General features: G+C 39.4%; 1 protein-coding gene across 4 annotated transcripts in view; it reads right to left on the bottom strand.

The window, feature by feature from the left end:
- Positions 1–332: 332 nt before the first annotated feature.
- ERC2 (ELKS/RAB6-interacting/CAST family member 2) overlaps positions 333–18,426 on the bottom strand; it is a 2,191,867-nt gene continuing 2,173,773 nt past the window's right edge. For all 4 annotated transcript variants that reach the window (XM_086939131.1, XM_086939132.1, XM_086939133.1 and 1 more), the window contains one exon: positions 333–3,130. The gene's annotated coding sequence lies outside the window, so the exon portion shown is untranslated. The remainder of the gene's footprint in view (positions 3,131–18,426) is intronic.

Raw genomic sequence — 18,426 nt, 5'->3', positions numbered from 1 at the left:
CCACAAACCTACAACAATAATGTTTACAAAAACTACAACAAAACAAAACAAGCATTGACAAAGGCAATGGCAGACAGCCAATGCCAGATCTTTTGGCTTTCCTAATTCTTGTTCTCATTTCACTGTATTCAGCACTTCCTGATGTTAATCAGGTAGTACGTTTGCAATCCATGGATGTATGGGATTGTTAAAAGAATTTTAAAACACTGTTTCTTTTTTTATTGGTTGATTTAATGCAATTTCCAGAGTAGTTTTTTTAATCAAAAAACGTTGATATTTTACAAAGTTTTTAAAATCCAGAATGTAAAAACATGAGCTTTGTTTATCTGAGGCATGTTCAATTAACTGTAATATATATACATATCAACACCACCAACACAATGTCATGTAGAAACAACATTTATTGAATAATAGTAAATAAACAAGCTGATCAATATCACAGTTTCCAAACATACATGAAAACAAAATCATAACTTTATTCCTTTCACTTTATACCCTACTAGACATTAAATTACATTAATTGCCTAATACATGCCCACTGCTAATTTCAGACAATTCCATAATATTATATCAATGTCCTTAACCACATACCACAACCCAGAACATGCCACTGACATAAAAAATACACAAAGCACTGTCAAATCAAGGTCCAAACTTTTGAAGAATGCTGACCCAACTTACAGTAGCAGAACATCACATTCAAGAACACTCTCCACAAAAAACATTGCAGATATTCTTAGCATTATCATATATTAAATTTGTTTCATAAACGTCATTTACAAAAGTAAAATGAATCCCACTTTCAAATGAAAGTCAATGTGCAGTTCGTGCATACATGATACACAAAATTCACTGAATACAAAATTGTAACTTTACATTCAGATAAAAGAAAGATTGTACACTTCAGGCTAGGTTTCAGGGTAAATAACACTTATGGCTCCCAAATGTTTGCCTTTTACAAATAAAAAGCCAACAATTACCAGACTTTCCTGAAATAAATAGTGTTTGAACATCACAGTGTTTATTGAAAACCCCGAGATTTTCTTATAGCATATCAAAGGACCCTCATTACTCTTTAAAGAGACTAACATGAACTAAAATATCCTAGTGTGAAAATATCTTTTTGAGTACTCATATTTCCCCAGATAAAATTAAAATATACACAAAAAATAATGTAATTAATATAGAGTATGAGGGCAAAATGCCCTAAATAATATTGGTGGCAAAATTGGCACATAACATATTATTTAGAACTATACAGTTTTTTCTACGACTAATGTTTCATAATTTGTTTTCTACTACAGGGGTCCAGCTGCAGATCTGAAGACAACAACCTGAATATAACGGAGTAGAATATTAATTACATAGCGATAACAACACTGTTTGGAGAAAGCATTTATTGTCTAATTTAAAGTGCAACCTTTGTCATATATGCTAAATATACCCCAACTATGCTTCTGTATTACAAAACAAAGTCATATGATGTATTGGCAAATTTAATAAGATATCTAAAAATGAATTTTATTTGAATTACATGTTCTCGTATATCCTACAAATTGTTCTAAACTAGATTATATCCTAATTGTAGCTAATCTTCACTAAATATGGAATGGTGCAGCTAAATTATCTGAATTTATCTGCAGTTCGTCATGTCTATGCTGTTCCCTTTGCTCGTTTAGCTTGCAATATAAGCACAGCAACAATCACACCTATTTTTCTCAGTTCAGTGCAAAGGTTAGGGATATCGATTTCAATACCCATAATTTCACATCACAAAAATGTAACCAGACTATTAAGGCATCCCATGCTTGAATTATTTTGTTTTACAAAATTTAGATTTTGAACTTTCTCTCACATTCAATTAAAACTGCTTCTTCCATCAACAGGAAAGATGCATCAATCAAACAATAACACATGTGCACGTTTGCCAGATTGAATAGATAGCTTGTAAGATCCATTCCAGGTGCAAATGATATAAACTTTAATTTTAGACTAAGTTATTTATATGCAATGGATTTACATTTATATTTTCTCTTGGCATGTGCTTCAAAAAGGCATTTGTTCAAGAATTTGCATTTTATCTACCATCTATATTTAATATACAAATTGTACATTGTTTCAGCCCTCTTATACAAGGTGACATGTATTGTCAACACATTTAAAGCTCACTGTTGTTATCTACATTGGATTATGTCCTGCTTATTGGAGGCATCGTATTCTATCAATTATGTACTTCATATTATATCTGTGGGTGCAGTGGTTACAGGTGTTACTATTTGAATGTTTTAAGTCCAAGTTTATCAAAAATACCTGCATAATTATTGAGGAAAATGTTAATGTTATCTACTGAAGATGTGTGTACACTGTTTGACTGTGTGTGTATTTGGGTACATGTTTATCATATATCGAAGTGTATGCAAATGTATATAACTTAATTAAAAGGAGATGATACTGGCATTGATAGAGACACATAACATGTTTTTATTACCAACATTTTTAGTATCAAAAATTGATCTCATTTCCAACCGGGCCCAGAGCTGCCTATAATATCATATATCTAAATAGTATGTGAGAAGTGGAAAGAGGGCCTTTTGTTATCATTCTCACTCTGCAGTCAACACATGAATTAAGGAAAGGATTACTTCTAGTACATTTAACTATATTTTTTTGGTGACATTGTTTAATGATGTATTGTGAAAAGTGAAACACTTTGATACACATCATTTCTTGAGGCATTATTGACCTAAACAAAAGGGAAATCATAGAAAATACCAAACTGAATATAAACATATCAAAACTATTTAAAAAATAATTTTAAGATGAGTGTCTAGAACATATTTACTTTAAAAGTCTCAGATCTGAAGATTACAAATCACTACTGAACAAAAAACTTCTTAAACATGGACATGCTGTCCTTACAAATTTTGCTAGTCACCTATATTTTAAACTATGAAATCATGTGAAGCAACACTAAACTAAAAACAAACGATGGAGAGTACACCAGTTTGACTGAAAATCCATTCCTTCGAGTGAGAACGCATCCATTGTTTCAAGGATCTGTTTGAATAGATCATGTGAATATTCTCGGTGCCCAGCAGTGTTTCCTTCTGTTCTTGAGCTTCTTAGATATCTGTAATAATACAACAGACCAATCAGAAATTAGCCTATGATGTCATTTATTTTTAAACACGCTAGCCACAATCTATGAAATATACAGTCATTTAAAAAATGTATAAGAATGGAATCAACACAACCTTTTTATGGCCGTTGCTATTTCTCCTACAGTAAATGCACATAGGAAAACTTTTGATACATTCCTTGCATCATTTTGAATATTAATAATGAAAATGGTGAAAATCATAGATATGTTATACATTTAAAAATCCAGTAGATATAAATTAAGTATCCAGATAATAGTGATGCTGCTGTTCAAGCAGACATGTACATAATAAAGAATAGCACCTACTATAGTATACACCTTCCTTTTTAGTATTTTAGGTAATTTGTGATGCACAGAACCACTTCACATGCATTTATGAATGCAAGGCTATTGTTGGAAAATTAATGTCTCACCTGGAACATAATGGACCAAAATTAAATGATTTTGCACTGAAGGTGGGTAAACACAACCACAGCATCAATTCATTGTATAATGGCATCCATTTTAACTTGTATGCATCCTTAATTTCTGATTGCACTATATGAATGAATGCACTTAAGACATAACGGCATGACTCTTTTCCCTTTCATCCCACTATTTATATATTCTAAACAGCTAAACAGGGGCTCATCTTCTGTATGGTTGTTGTAGTCATGTTGTCATACTATTAGAAAGTGTGCTTCTTCATAGTGCAATATAGTTATAGAAGAAGCAGTGTATATCAGTATGAACTGGGACAGTTAATGCTATTCAAAGAAAATAGTTTGTAATAAAATGAAGAAAAAGATCAAAGTACTACTAATATTTCTGCTCCATTTTCATAACATGCTTTGAACAATATTCTTTGACAAATGGTATTCAAAGAAACAAAACAGGTATTCTATAAGTATGTACTACATATCACATCATTTTACTATCATTTTAAGAAAATGGAAGTAAAAACAAAATACAATTATAGGGCAATAAACGACTGGCTACATCTATGTATTGATACATCGTCATTTGATCTTTGCTCTTATCTGTGATCCAAATGGAGATATTCAGATGTTACAGTACAAGACGTTCAAAGTCAATTGTCTTGCTTAAATAAAACAAATTGTATTTTTGTTTGTTTTAAAGATTATTACTAGATTTCTTTATGTCTTGTTTTGGTACCCATGAGTGAATTCGTTCATTTAAATGGTCAATGTGTACAAGAAAATATCATTAAAACCTACTCTGCCTCATTGTGAAAAGTTTTTGTTTTACACTTGTAAGAAAATAAGTTGCTTTTAAGATGATTAGTTTATTTCATTATGTCTTGATTTGGTGCCCATGAGTGAATTCTTTAATTTTAATAGTTATTGTTTACAAGTATATAATATTAAAATATAGTCTGCCTCATTGTGAAAAGGTTTTTTTAAACTTGAAAAAAGACACAGTCTTGTTTGAGAATGTCTAGGATGTGTGGAAAAATGCACAACACTCTCCTACACATTTTACTTCAGGATTTTAGAACTTTGGACGTCTATATGAGAGTGAGTTAGGGAAATAGATGGTACAATGTAGTGTGCTTCAGCACATTGTCATCAATCATTGTGAAGGAAGACTAGAGGGTGCAGAACCCTACCTGTTAAGCTTTAGGATTTCGGCACATTGGATGGCTGGAAAACATGGCCAAGTGATTACCCCTACCAATTTATCACTAGGCATTTAAGACCTTTTGCTTTTAATGAGAGTGATTGATAGAATGAGTCAACAAGGGAGTGGTTGCAGTTTTGTTTGTAGGCGTGTGCTAGGTGGAGGAAGGAAACAGAGTGCTGATTACTACTTGCTTTGCTCCAGGAATTCAGGATTTTCGACTGGTGTGAAGGCAACTGAGTGAGAGAGAGTGCAGTTCACTTAAAGGCAGTGTGGTGCATTTGGGAGACGAATGATTATGTTCACACTCCACCTGACAGTTTTTGTCTAGGATTTTAAGATCTCAGACTACAAGAGGCGCATGACTGAACAAGTGACTGTGTAAGTGACAGAATTGGTGCAATGTGGTGTGGTGCAATGCAGTGTAATGTGTTTATGTGAGAGGAAGGAACTTTAATTAATTAATTAATTAATTAATTGCAGGTTTATATAGCGCTAGGATCGACTTCCGGAGGAGTATCTCCGCGCTTCGACCGCTGCGAAACCCTTCCTGGCTTCCCTGAGAGATGGTCCCTTAGTGGGTATCTCCAGGGTGAGACCAGGCATCCCCAGCGGTCTGGTGGGGCCGTTAGTGAAGATGAGGCAAGCTAATGCCCAGAGTTGCCGAGTGTGATCGCTGATCAAAGTGGGCACCGAGGCGAGAGAATTATCGAGTCCGCTGACCCTGGTCCAGAAACCTGCCGCGTCGGGAATCGAACCCTGGTCCCGGGCCGTCCTCTGCTCTCGGGTCTGCCGCCTCTAACCAGTGAGCCACACTACATAGTGCAGACACTGCCCTTTCTGCTATGGGATTTCAGGATCTAGGACTGCTAAGGAAGACTGGCTGATTGAGTGAGTGACTGAGTGGGTGAAGTGTAGTGCAGTCCAAAGTATTGTATCTGGGAGAGTGAAGGCTGTGGGTAAAGACCTTCTTGATCTAAGCCAAGATTTCAGTATCTTGGATTAAAAGAAGAAAGTGAATGAGAGAGTAGATAGCATGAGGTGCAGGGCAATGCAGTGCACAGTGTGTAGGAGAGAAGTGATAAAGGGCGGAAACTACTCCTTGATTCACACTAGAATTAAGGATCTTGGTTGTATCTTTCTCTTTTCAATTTAAATATTTGAATATCATACATGAATTAATGTGTCTTATTTCTCAGCATATTGTATTATTTCTATATTGTTTTCAGCATCATGCCTCTAAGTGCTTTTAAAATTGTGCAACAAGAGAGTTCTTCGGGGTTACAGCCCAGAAGAGGGTAGAAGAATACAACACTGGGAAGCCACATATTCCACCAGAGCCAATAGATAATGTATATTTCTAGTAACTGTGCATTGTAAACCAATAACAATCGTAGATTGTTTATTTCTCTTTCATCAACAGCGTAGTCAAAGCCAGAGAAATGCAGCTCTTTCACAGGAACCCCACAATGTGCTAGGAAGTCTTACTGAAATATGTTTTTTCTCAATGTATATGATAAATACGCAATCTGCATGCCGCCTCCACTGCTACTCGAGTTCCTCTTGTGCATGCTAATTCTGGCCATAAAGTTCACCCACATTGCTAAACTTGTGGTTACCCCCACTTGTTTTCATGGAGATGTTCATCACGTCTTATTTAGGGCAGAGGGACATTTATTGCCTTGCAGTGTCGATGACCACCACAAGAGCGAAGATGGTCCTGGGCATTTAATGTGGTCTATCTCTCCAACACGAAGGGAGAAAGCCTCCTGTGCACCACAGTCATTAATCAATGGTGTAACGTAGAATGATGGGGCTCCACTGCAAAATGTGAAAAGGGACACCTGAATCTCCCGTAGCTCACACATATTTATTGGCTTTTGGTGGCATGGGCCCCCTCTGAAGAGATTGGCGGCCCCCCTAGAGCCACAGTGACTGCAGTTGCCCGAGTTACACCCGTGTTACGCCTCTGCCATTCATTTTTTGTATTTCAGGAGCAAACATTGTGTAAAAGAAAAATAAATAAGTTTTCTGAGTGGGAACAAAAAAACAAGGCACCCAGTCAGACAAATCTACAGCTTTGAAAGCAATTGCAGCAATGGTGGTTTCTCTGAAAGCTTAGAGATTCTTAGCCATCTGCAAGGCCGGACTGGCCATAGCAGGCACTGGGCATTTCCCCAGTGGGCCGGGGTGGTGGTGGTTTTGTCCCCCCCACTCCTCGTCCTGCTCTCAGGGCCGATCGAGCAGCAATCTGCAAGGGCTGGTTGCTGTCCCCAGTCCGGCCCTGGCCGTCTGGCACGGATTTCACCAGAGGAGCAGAGGTCGATGTCTCTTCTGACCGTGAGGGGATGGCAAACCATCTACCACCCTGTAAATGAGGGCTTTACTCGTTTTTGGAATCTTCATAAGTGGCTGCATTATCTTAAATACTCCAGAATGCCTGTGCAGTAGCAATTCAGAGATGAAACATCTTAAATGTTTAACCACAATTTATTATTATTTGTTTTGCTTTTTTCTAACTTACTTACACCATTTGTATCATGGGCAGACTAATAATTACAACCTCACAAACGGTGCCTACCATGTTGCAGTTCTATTTACATTAAATGGATAACTCTCTTCCTGGAAATTAGACTCGCCGTCTCACTGACCTCACTGAGGAAAATGCTGAAGGCAAATATGTCTGGCTTGTCATTTACAAGAACAATGCAACGAAATCCAACCGCTACATGAATGCTGCCAGTCAGTCTTATAATGCTTTCCAATGCACCCACTGAAAAAAAAATATGAATTGCACTTTTTCACACTCTCTGCAACCCTTAGGCCACCTTGAAGTAGGAGCCATCTTTGAAGCACAGTAAGTGAGGAAAAGAGAGCTAGCAATGTTTGCACACATTCATTCAGTTACGACTTTAGTTACAACTTTGGTAATACCATCTCCTTTGGAACTCCCATAGCGGACAGCCATTTTTCCAAATCAATACGGCCATTACAGCTTCAGCAAATCCAGCTGATCAGTGTATATTCTCTAGCAGTAAATGACATCTGTCTGTAGAAAATACACATATTCGGATTCTGTTAAACAGGATCTGCTTTTTGTGGGGAGAGGTAACTTTTGTCCAAATAAGTTTCTCTTATAAATGCAAAATGTTTTAAGAATCAGCCCCATAGAGATACATAATATTCTCAAAGAATGAATACATACATTTTTCTCTAGGGACTATTAAAGTTTTGAAAACATGATGGGTCTGATTTAATAAAGGTTCCCTTGACCTAAAACAGTGATAAGCTAGAACAAAACTTCTTAAGACTGTTTTAAAGGAGGCAGTTTTAAAATGTCCTTGAGACTGTGAAACGCTTTTTGAAATCAGGACTTTCTTTCCTTCGTATAGAGGGTAATAAGTGTGACCTCAGACATTGAACACTGTCCCACACCAGTTACAAATTAGGTCCATGTTTTCCGAATTAAAAACGTTTTATATCAGTCTTAAGACGGGACAAAAAAGATAACTTCAAAGAGAACAGGTCTCATCACTGACGGGACAAAAAAGATAACTTCAAAGAAAACAGGTCTCATCACTGAAGATAATAATACCAAAACACTAAATTGCACTGAGATGCCTAAGCCGCATATGACACTAGCATGAATGAAGTGAAAAGGTAAATTCTTGTTTACATTTATGGCGTTCCTCCAGTGTCCATCTAGGAGTTTGGCATTTTGCCAATGTTCCTGACTTCCTTGTAAAAACTGTGTTAAACGTGTTTGGCATTAATGCAAACACAAAGGGGTCATTTGTTGCACATTCTAATAGAATGCATTCATTTAAAGAGGTGAAGTAGCAATCAGAAAAGAAAAAAAAGTTCATTTATTGAATTTTAAAAATAAAACATGCATGCAGTGCACAACTATGGCGCCCACCTGCCTGTATAAATAGCTGGCAGAATAACCACTTGATGTTATTAGTTTAAAATTGGAACCTTTTATCCACAAGCGATAGGATAAAAAAACAAGTGTTTGTCTCATGACAGACTTGAAGTTTGGTGGTACCCTTGTTGTGTGCAATAGAAAGTAATTCCTGTTGTAGAAATCATTTGTTCTCAAGCGATTTAAATAGGCACCCTAAATTGTAATTGTAACTTTTAAGCATTTTAATTTAAATTCAAACCATAAACTGACCGGATTGAACAAGATGGACATGATGAACAAAATTGCGGCTGGCGTGGCAGATTACAACAACAAAAAATCAATCACACACAGTCACTGGAACAGTACGCAGGACAGTCCAAAACACACTGGCCCAGACCAATTAGTTTGTCACATGCTTCGTTACAGTAGCCTGCAAGTCTCTGTGCACTTCAAAGAGCTAACAGGGATCAATAGGGAGGAAGCAGTTCAAGACTGCACCTATTTATTTGGAGGCTCCTAGGTCAAATGTGGTGGGTGTTTACTCAACTCGACATCTCTTCAGAACCTGATCACACCAAAATGGTTTCCATATATGTAGTGCTTAACTTGAGCCTGTGGTTGCTGGTGGGGGTACTGGCACTCATTTGTAAGGTTGGACCCTTATTTTCCCTCACTGGACATTTACAGAAAGCAAGAGAAGAAAAAACACACAAACGCGAAAGAAGAATAAAGACAGAAATACCATCACAAGTGGAGAAAGCAGGAACCTGCTAGAATGGGATAAAGGGGCAAGGAGTGTCCAGTAGTGGTTTAAAGTGCTTGATGTGGATTCAAGACTAGCAAGCAGCCTTGGCATTTGGTGCAGTGACATTTAATGACACCGGCCGCAGGCTTCTGACCAAAGCTTTGGGCCCTGGCACTTATTCTTTTTCAAATTAAGCACTGCATGTATGTACATACAGTGCTATGACTTTGTAGGTGAATAAGGATTCAAAGTTTAAGCAGTTATGGGCTCATTTACAAGCCCCATGTGCTGCAGAAACGTCACTTTTAATGATGCTCCGGCGGCGCACAATGCAGAGCCATATCAATGAGGCCTCGTAAAGCTACCCTGTGTGGTTTTTCATGACCTCATACATATGCGTGAGTCAACGCAGCATACGTTGCTTCGTTGCCTCATACTGTGATGGGAAGGCGTGCCATGGGTGTTACGGTGGGTGTTCCCACGTAACACCCATGGCTTTTGGCACAGTCCCAGATTTACAGCATGTTGTAAAACGGGGAATGCGTCAAAAGCCTGTGACTCCCCAGGGGTGGTGTAAGGGTTGTGTTTGTGAAGGAAGTTGACCCTTACCAACAAAAACAACCCAATTTTAATGCAGACACTCCTGCACCATGATGCAAGGGTGCCTGCGTTGGCGCTAGGTGGCCATCTGTGCGCCAGCGCATTAGAAGACGACAGTAATGAGCTGTATCTCTTAGATATGGTACAATACTGATTCTTTTAGTTGACGTAGGGCAGCGCAGCAGGAAGGCATGCGGCGCAATCCTTGAAAATTTGTCAATATGGGCCTCAGGGGCTCATTTTACGAGCCCTGTGTGCCAATGGAACGTCACTTTTATTGACCTTCCAGTGGCGCACAATACAGAGCCATATCTATGAGGACACATAAAGCCACCTTCCCTGGCTTTTCATGGCCTCGCTATGGTGTGAGGCAACGCAGCGCAAGTCGCAGCGTTGCCTCACATATGTCAAAAGCCTATGCCTCCCCAAGGGTGGCGTAAGAGTTGTTTTTGTGAAGGAAGGTGTACCACCCTCCTCAATAAAACCTGATTTCAATGCAGCACCCTTGCACTATGGTGCAAAAATGCCTGCATTGGCACTAGGCAGTCATTTGTGCGCTAGCCCAGTAGAAGAGGACAGAAATGCACCGCATCTCATTGATAGAGCGCATTCCTGCCCTTTTTCGTTTGACGGGCAGCACAGCAGGAAGACTTGCGGCGCTGCCCTATACCAAAAATGTGTAAATAAGGGCCTCAGGGACTAGAGTAAGGGAGCAGGTATTTCTGTGACACCTACTGACCAATCCCCAAACTCTAAGGAGGGGAGATGTTTCGAAATGTGTGTCACACATTTTCAGACGTCTGATCACCATTCCTCATTCTTCTGCAGGGGGAGCATGCAAAGGTGCTTGGGGATTTACTCATTACTCTGGTTCTGCCCACATGAAAATTATAGACTGCGCCTTTAACCCCTTCACTGCGGCGGCTATTCCGCCGCAGTGCTAAGGGGGCGGGCGGAAGAGCGGCGGGCGCATGCTGGTGACGGAACCGCTCCGTCACCAGCGTCGGTTCCGTCATGGCCCCGCCGGCTCAATAGAACGCTCAGCGCAGGTGCCGAATTTGCGCCGCGCATGAGCGGTGGGCGGGCCATGACGGAACCGCTCCGTCATCAGCACAGCGCCACCGCCGCTGATGACGGAGCGGTTCTGTCATCAGCGCTCAAGGGGTTAATAATGCAACGGTGCTTCAAAAGTACACCACAACTTCGTTCTACAAAAGCGGTATATTGATCCATTCAGTAATACCAAAGTATGGCTTTCACAGTGCAAATGACACTGACTGGCATTATATTCAAGGACCCACCCAGGGCCAGAGCGGGAACCCAAAGCAGCCCTGGCAATTTTGTCAGACCAGTAAGTGTGAAGCACTGCTGCTTTTGTTACTGGTGGCCGATATTGCAGCACCGCTGCAAAACTGTCTCCGAGAAAAAAATCCAGCCCCCCACTGCTACCAAACCAGCCCCCACCCTTCCAGCCCCCCTGAGGAAATGCCCGATGTCCGCTAAGGCCAGTCCGGCCCTGGACCCATTATGCACAACTATGCACCCAGCAAAATGCTGTGTTTACCAAACACTAAAAAAACACACTCATGGATGAAATGATTTACAAGACTGTTTCCAAAAGTGGCAGTAAGGAGCAAAATTCTGGTGAGGACAGATGGTGAGCGAAAAGCTCTCACTACCCTAAGAACTCCACTCATAATTCAGAAAGTGGTACACACTATCCTTCATTTGAGAGAAAAAGAAAACGATGTTGTGCTGGCAGACCAAATACTGCTATTAAATATATTTTAATGTAGACTGTTGCTAAGAACTATATGTAGTTACATATATAAAATCCAACACATTGAGATATTTTCAAGCAGTCAGGCTCACCCATCCGGCGATCCTCTTTCAATGACAAAGTAGGTTTGGCTAAATTATTGAGGTGAAAAGAAGGTCACATTCAGTAACAGCCTTCTGTCCATTTAGAAAGACAGATTGCCTCAAAAGTATACCTTTACACTCTTTTTAAAAGTCAGAATTATTTTAATTAGCATGTTTTCTTAACAATGCTATTCCCTAATCTTTTATGGCCGAAATGGGACTGTAAAGAAAGAATTAGCTCAGGCACCGTCAGTAGGTTGTAAGATTCCCTTTCTGCATCCAAGCTCAACCCTAAAGTGATATTCACATTTCTTTTCACCCTTTGAAGCGAAGGTTTAAAACTTGAAACAATATTTGGGTCACAGTAGAAAACTCACTTATAGCAGCAAAGAGATTTTCCTTAAAAATACTTCCACTTAATGAGGTAAACCTCCTTTAAACACTGCACGTGCGTGCGGTGTACTGAAAGTATTTTGATTGCTGTCAACGGCGAATATAAATGCATTCGAAAGAACATAGACGTGCACTTTGTGGGCATAGCATTTTAATTTCCTTCAACAAGGAAAACATTGGATACCTTATTGCAAGCATTGGATCGAGGGGCACAGTTCAAAGACATGAACTAATTTACCTAGTTCTACTAAAGCCAGTGCAAATGACATAGTGAATGCAACGTTGGAATTCTCAATGCACAAAAGTGCTTTGTGATTCGTAATTCAGTTATGAATGTCAATGCACACACTGTGAGCCCTCGGGACTCGCAATGGAAAAGGGGTGGTTAAAGAACAGCCATTTGCTTCCTATTAGCAATAGGATGTGCAATTGCGACCACTTTATCAATCGCAAAACAACGAAGTTTGAAGAATCAAATAACTGTTGTTGGAAGGAAAGTAAACAATCACAGCTCAAGATCCTTTGAGGATCAGCTCTGAGATATAGCTCTCCTTCTAATAATGGCTCCCAGCACATCTTGGACACTTGAACTGTGCAATAAAGGATGTACGTTGTTACAACGCATGCTTTTACCACGCATGCCTTTACAACGCAGGTTTTTCAACGCAAGTCGTTACAACGGCTTTCGTTGGGGGGTGCTGGATAGTGAATAGTTTAATTTACTATTCCAACTCCAGTCCCCGTGGATAGTAGGGAAGGTGCTGGATAGTAAATTTAACTATTACCTATCCTACTGCGCCCCCCAGCGCAATTCGTTGTAATGACTTGCGTTGAAAAATCTGCGTTGTAAAGGCACTGCGTGGTAAAAGTTGCATCTTAAAGGATGTTTCCCGCAATAAATGGGCATTGTGTTTTAACGGACTGAGCAGGGATTAGATGTAGAGAAAAAGAAGTTCTCACAGGGACCATTTCCACTCTGTGTTGCACAACAAAGTAACGCTACTTGTAATCACCCCTGAAATATAATTACAGGTGTAGTACAATTAAAGAATTACTTTAAATATAATACTTGTCCCTTGGAGATCCTCATTTGAGAAATATAGTCTGGCATTGCAGCTAGTGAAGGGCGCCATGGAGAAACCTTCTGCACAACTGGGTTGGAGTTAAGTGCACAAAAATGTAACAATGGCAATAAATTCCCAGATCTACAATCCAAAATGTAGAATCCCTAGATTTACCCCTGTAGACATAATCAATGGTTGTATTGGATGGTCTTTAGTAGTTTGTTTATTAGTACAGGACAGGATGGAAAGGTCACATTACAGGGGGTGTGGCCATGAAAAATGCAATGAATACCCACTAAGGTTATCTGTATTCACACAGTGGCGTAACATAGGCCACCACAGCCCCTGCAGCCCCCACAGAGTGGCACAGTACCCAGCCTGAGAGCTCCTGAGGAAATCCGGAGCGGGGACCTCCATGTACCTTATAGGGGGGGCCCTCTCAAGTTTTGTTACACTGCTGTTTTCACAAAAAGTTTTAAGGTTGTTTACAAATCTGGAAATGGTCGTAAAACCAGACTTACGATATGGCAGAAGTAAATTCCTTCCAACGGTGGAAAAAGAAAAGGTTGCCTCCAAATAGATGGAGGTGTAAGGTGCTTTATGCAAGTAAATACATTTTGCCCTTTAGGAAAAACATTTTTTTTTAAATGACTACACATTCCTGCATGGCTCGCTCCAGCAGATTGGCCAACATGTGGATAACTCCAAAGAAAATGAATCATAGCAGTGTACACATCCACAACGTTATAAAAGTCCAGCCATAATTCAGAGCATCAAAAGGAAGCCCCAACAGTTCGGAAACGTATGGACATTTTAGAGGGAACCTAAAAAGCGTATCCACCTTTCTCGAAAACCATTTGTAGTGAATTCCGTCTAAAATGTCAATGTCTTGCAGGACTGCTACCTTTATCATGCACACTCGGTGTTATGAAACAGACAGTGTGGCTTTTGATTAGTATGAAAATGAAAGAAGCCAACGGGGTTTACTCAGAAATCTAGAAGAATGAAACCTCTCAATAGCCTCGTTTCTAACTCAGGTGTGTGAAAAGTATTATTTAAGCGAGCAAAGTCGTTTCTACCACCCAGGAATTGTTGTGCTTTTTCCATGTTTACCCCCTGGAATACATTTTCCACACGAGTGGTAGTTGTTGCTGTGAATGGCTGTGACATTTTTGGACGAGTTAAAGTTTAAATGTTTTTCCTCCCAACTTTGAAACTGCGTGATGCTGATGAACTTTTTTTTCAAGAAAAAAACAATGACAGAGTTGCTCAGAAGTCCAGAATCTAACGTGAAAATTCAAAGAATTCAACATTTCAGGAGGAAGAAAAGTTTAGAATTATTTCTTCCACCTTACGGGTGTGGAATGCCATGTATTCTGATGCAAGGGGCTAATTATGTGTCTTTTTTTGAAGCTCAAGGTTTCGTGATCACATCGCAGCTTCTTAATAACATGGTTGGGCTCCCCACCACCTGGGACAAGGGAAGGCGCTCTCCTGCTCCCTTACAGCAGCCGCAGCCTTAGGGCAAGGCAAGTGCAGGCAGGAAACCAAAATCCCACAGGTTCAGCCATTTCAGTGGTCCCTCCCCTAGATACAAACACACAAGAGAGCAGAACAGGTCTGGAAGTGGTGTGTGACCATAACAGTGACTCAGGGACAGTAGGCTACATATGTGAACCAATGTTGCTGGAGGTTATGGGAAACACTAGGCTAGTACAAAACCCATCAGACCACCCTTGTGGTGGAGTGTACGTCACATGGGAATTGCAGATCAATCCATATCAAAAGCGGCCATATAGTGCCGGTATAGAGATGGATGTCGGAAAACTAGCAACATGTTTACCCTCCCCTAGATAGCCAGTTTCCAAGTAGGTGCATCTTGTGAAATTAGTTTCAAATTAGTTAGTTCCTACAGCATTTATATTACGTTTGGAGTTGCAGACATGGTAAACAGACTTTGGATATGAAGGATGTGCTTGGTGCATTGCAAACATGTAAGTTCAAATCCTTACTGACACGCTGGGACGTAAATTAACTGCATGCTAAACTCAGTAAAAAATATAAAACATGCATAAAACATTAGCAGCACCAGCATTTTCAAAAGACATCTGGTAATGGAGGCCTAGAATGTCCTTACAAAATTCACGTACACTTTAAGGCCTCCTGCAATATTCAAATATAAAACACTTACATTGTCAATTATTGATTAGTCAATCAGGGACACCATTATGTCTTTAGTTCCCCCTGAAAAGCCTACAATTTTCTGTACTTATACCGACTTTTCCCAATTCCGTTACAGGATAAGTCGCATTGTAGAGATGGCAGTAAACCGGAAACGAAGAAGTTAAACACAAGCTGTGTCCAGCTGTCATTCTAATAATTCCCTCCCTCTATTAGAAAGTTGGGATGCCCTGTGAGCCCCAGCCTGTAGTTCGCTGCTCTGCTAAACAGTGTCCTGCTGAGAACTCTGTAAGCTTATATTAAGGAAGGAAGGCTGCTGAACTATATGAACACAGGTTTCATGCTGCTCAAACAGCATGAGGACTAAGCTGCAATGAAGTGAACAGCTTTGAGTGAGCGCATGCAGTGGTGCTTGGGGTCGGCCTTCTTGCTGTTAACACATTTTTACTTCTATGGGCTGTGGTCACTAAGCTCATTAGAGCAGTCCTCTGGCTGAGGCTACTTCATCAATTTATTTCTAAAAACAAATAACTTCTTGTGTATTGTTCAAATAATATTATCCAAATATGATGTTGCACTGACTAGGGAATGACATCATACTTCATGACAACCGCATGCACATTATTTAAAACTTAAACAAGTGCATTTTTTTTAAAGCAAACAATTATAAAAAAGTGATGATTGGACTTACCATACTGGAAACACTTTTTGATTACATTTTCAGTAATCAAGGCACACATCATAGAACGAAGATCACACATTTGAAAAAAACTAATATTTGTAAATAAGTAAGTTCTTTATTATCTCAGTTTCTTAAGAAAATGTATACAATCTACTAGAGCAAGAAACCAGTGTAACCCTTTCCTTGCTGCCGTCGGCTATTGGCCGACGGCAGCACTACCTTCCCAGTGCTGCCGTCGGCCAATGGCCGACGCGGCCCCACCCGCGCACGGAAACGCCCGCACCGCGGTGGAATTACCGCCGCGGTTAACGGGTTAAACAATATGGTGTATCGTCCCTAGCTACCACACAGGGCTGATCCCCACTCGGTTCTCTCTTCTTTCTGTTTTTCTTCTCTATGGTCAAAAATATACAAAAGACCTAGGCCATCATATTTGAGAAGATTAGAAACAAATGTTCACATAAATCATAATCACAATGTCTATTTCTAAGTTCAGTCAATAATGAGAGTTTGAGTTAGTTTTAAGAGTTTTATGTCCATTCGAGGTTTAGAAAAATCTCTTTTATTCAAATAGTTCAATTATTTCAGTCAATTCACAGAATTGGTAATAAAAGTATGGCTAGATCCGAATAATAAAAATGCATTAAGAGCATTTCATAAAGGAAATAATCCATTCTCTAAGAATGGGGTAAAGAAGCTGTCAGTAAGAACCCATGAGAGTTACAGTTCGAGAGAAAGAGTGAGATATAGCATACAGATCAACTTCAATTATTCAACAACAGCAGACCTTCCCATAAAGAGAGGTTCATGAATCTCACAGCAAAAAGGCAAAGTAACTATGCAGAAGCGGTAGCAACTGCAATCAGCAATATGGTTCAGAGACGACAAAATCAGCTTTCTGCTTTCGGCAGTGTGCCTTCAGCATGCAGCCTCAGCAGTAAATGGGGAGAGGATGTGAAAAAGAATAAGATAACGGTGTATGGGCGAAAAGCTTCCCTCTACTCTAGGAACATGCACTAATATCAACAGTTCAAAAAGATATGTTGTAGTCCATGTTGCATTTTCTCCTCCTCTTGTCCAATCAGCTTTCAGTATTCTCCTGAGAACAGGCTCACTCCTTCCTTTCCCACGTACAAGACAATAGACCAAAGACAGTGATCATGAGTATGCAGCAAACTTATTTTTATAACTACATATTAATTCTTTTGATTTCAGACCTCCTTTCCCACAAGCATGAGTACATCTCTAAAGTCCTAGTAAAACTAATTGTATGTTAGCTAAACAATGAACTATGCAAAATCAAAACATCAGCTGTAGTAAGAAATTATTTAGCACAGCATCTTCCATTATAAAATAAGGACAAATATGTTAAAAGGTCGGCATTTCAACTCTAGCAGCCTTGTGTGTTTATTTTTCATAATTCCACTAAACAATAAGGTTCTTTAGCAAACATTTCAAAATTGTATTTATTAATCAGAAACATCCTGCAGAGTTATGTGAAGCTTTCATTAAAGGCATAGTCATTGAAAGGTCAACTTTTTAAACATGTTATGCATGTTTCAGTACATCTAGTCAAGCCATTTGTGAAGCAGAGCTGCCTTAGGCATTTTGAGGCCTAGTATCAATAAGTATAACTACTTACCACAAATTACACATTTTTTAAACATCTTTTTGTTCAATATAAATTACATGTTTATACCTCACTTGTGGACTTTAACTAAATTATTTTCATTTTTGATAAAACTGCCTAACAAACACTAAACAATACATAATAAAAATAAATACAAAGCTTCATTGTTAAAAAACCAATGCACTGGTTAACGGATGGGAGTGGACTATGCCAGTCCGTTAACCTGTCAGACTATATTACTCCTCATTGCAATGGTTTCCCACCTCTTGGTTGACAGAGATCAGAATTGTATAATATGTCTGACATATTTTGGGGTGTAGCCCTCAATTTATAATTGCCTCTGCAATGGTTCCTATGCCCTCGGTTTTAAAGATTTGTTTCAGGTATCTCCTCGAAGATGAAGCAGTTCAGGGCAGAGGCGAAAGAGATATTCCAATGATTCCTGCTCTGTGTACCATAGCAGACATGCATTAGTACGTTTCTAGAGGTTTTCCATAATCCATCAAATTGATTGAAAGGTAGGTGAAAAAGTCTAAAATGAAGGAATTGTTTTTTCCCTGTCGAGCTCATGTTAAAATCCA

The sequence above is a fragment of the Lissotriton vulgaris genome, chromosome 9 (genome assembly GCF_964263255.1).
Source record: "Lissotriton vulgaris chromosome 9, aLisVul1.2, whole genome shotgun sequence".
In the NCBI taxonomy this organism is placed as follows: domain Eukaryota; kingdom Metazoa; phylum Chordata; class Amphibia; order Caudata; family Salamandridae; genus Lissotriton; species Lissotriton vulgaris.
The sequence above is the reverse complement of the archived record's forward strand: the minus strand, read 5'-3'. Positions and strand labels throughout refer to the sequence as shown.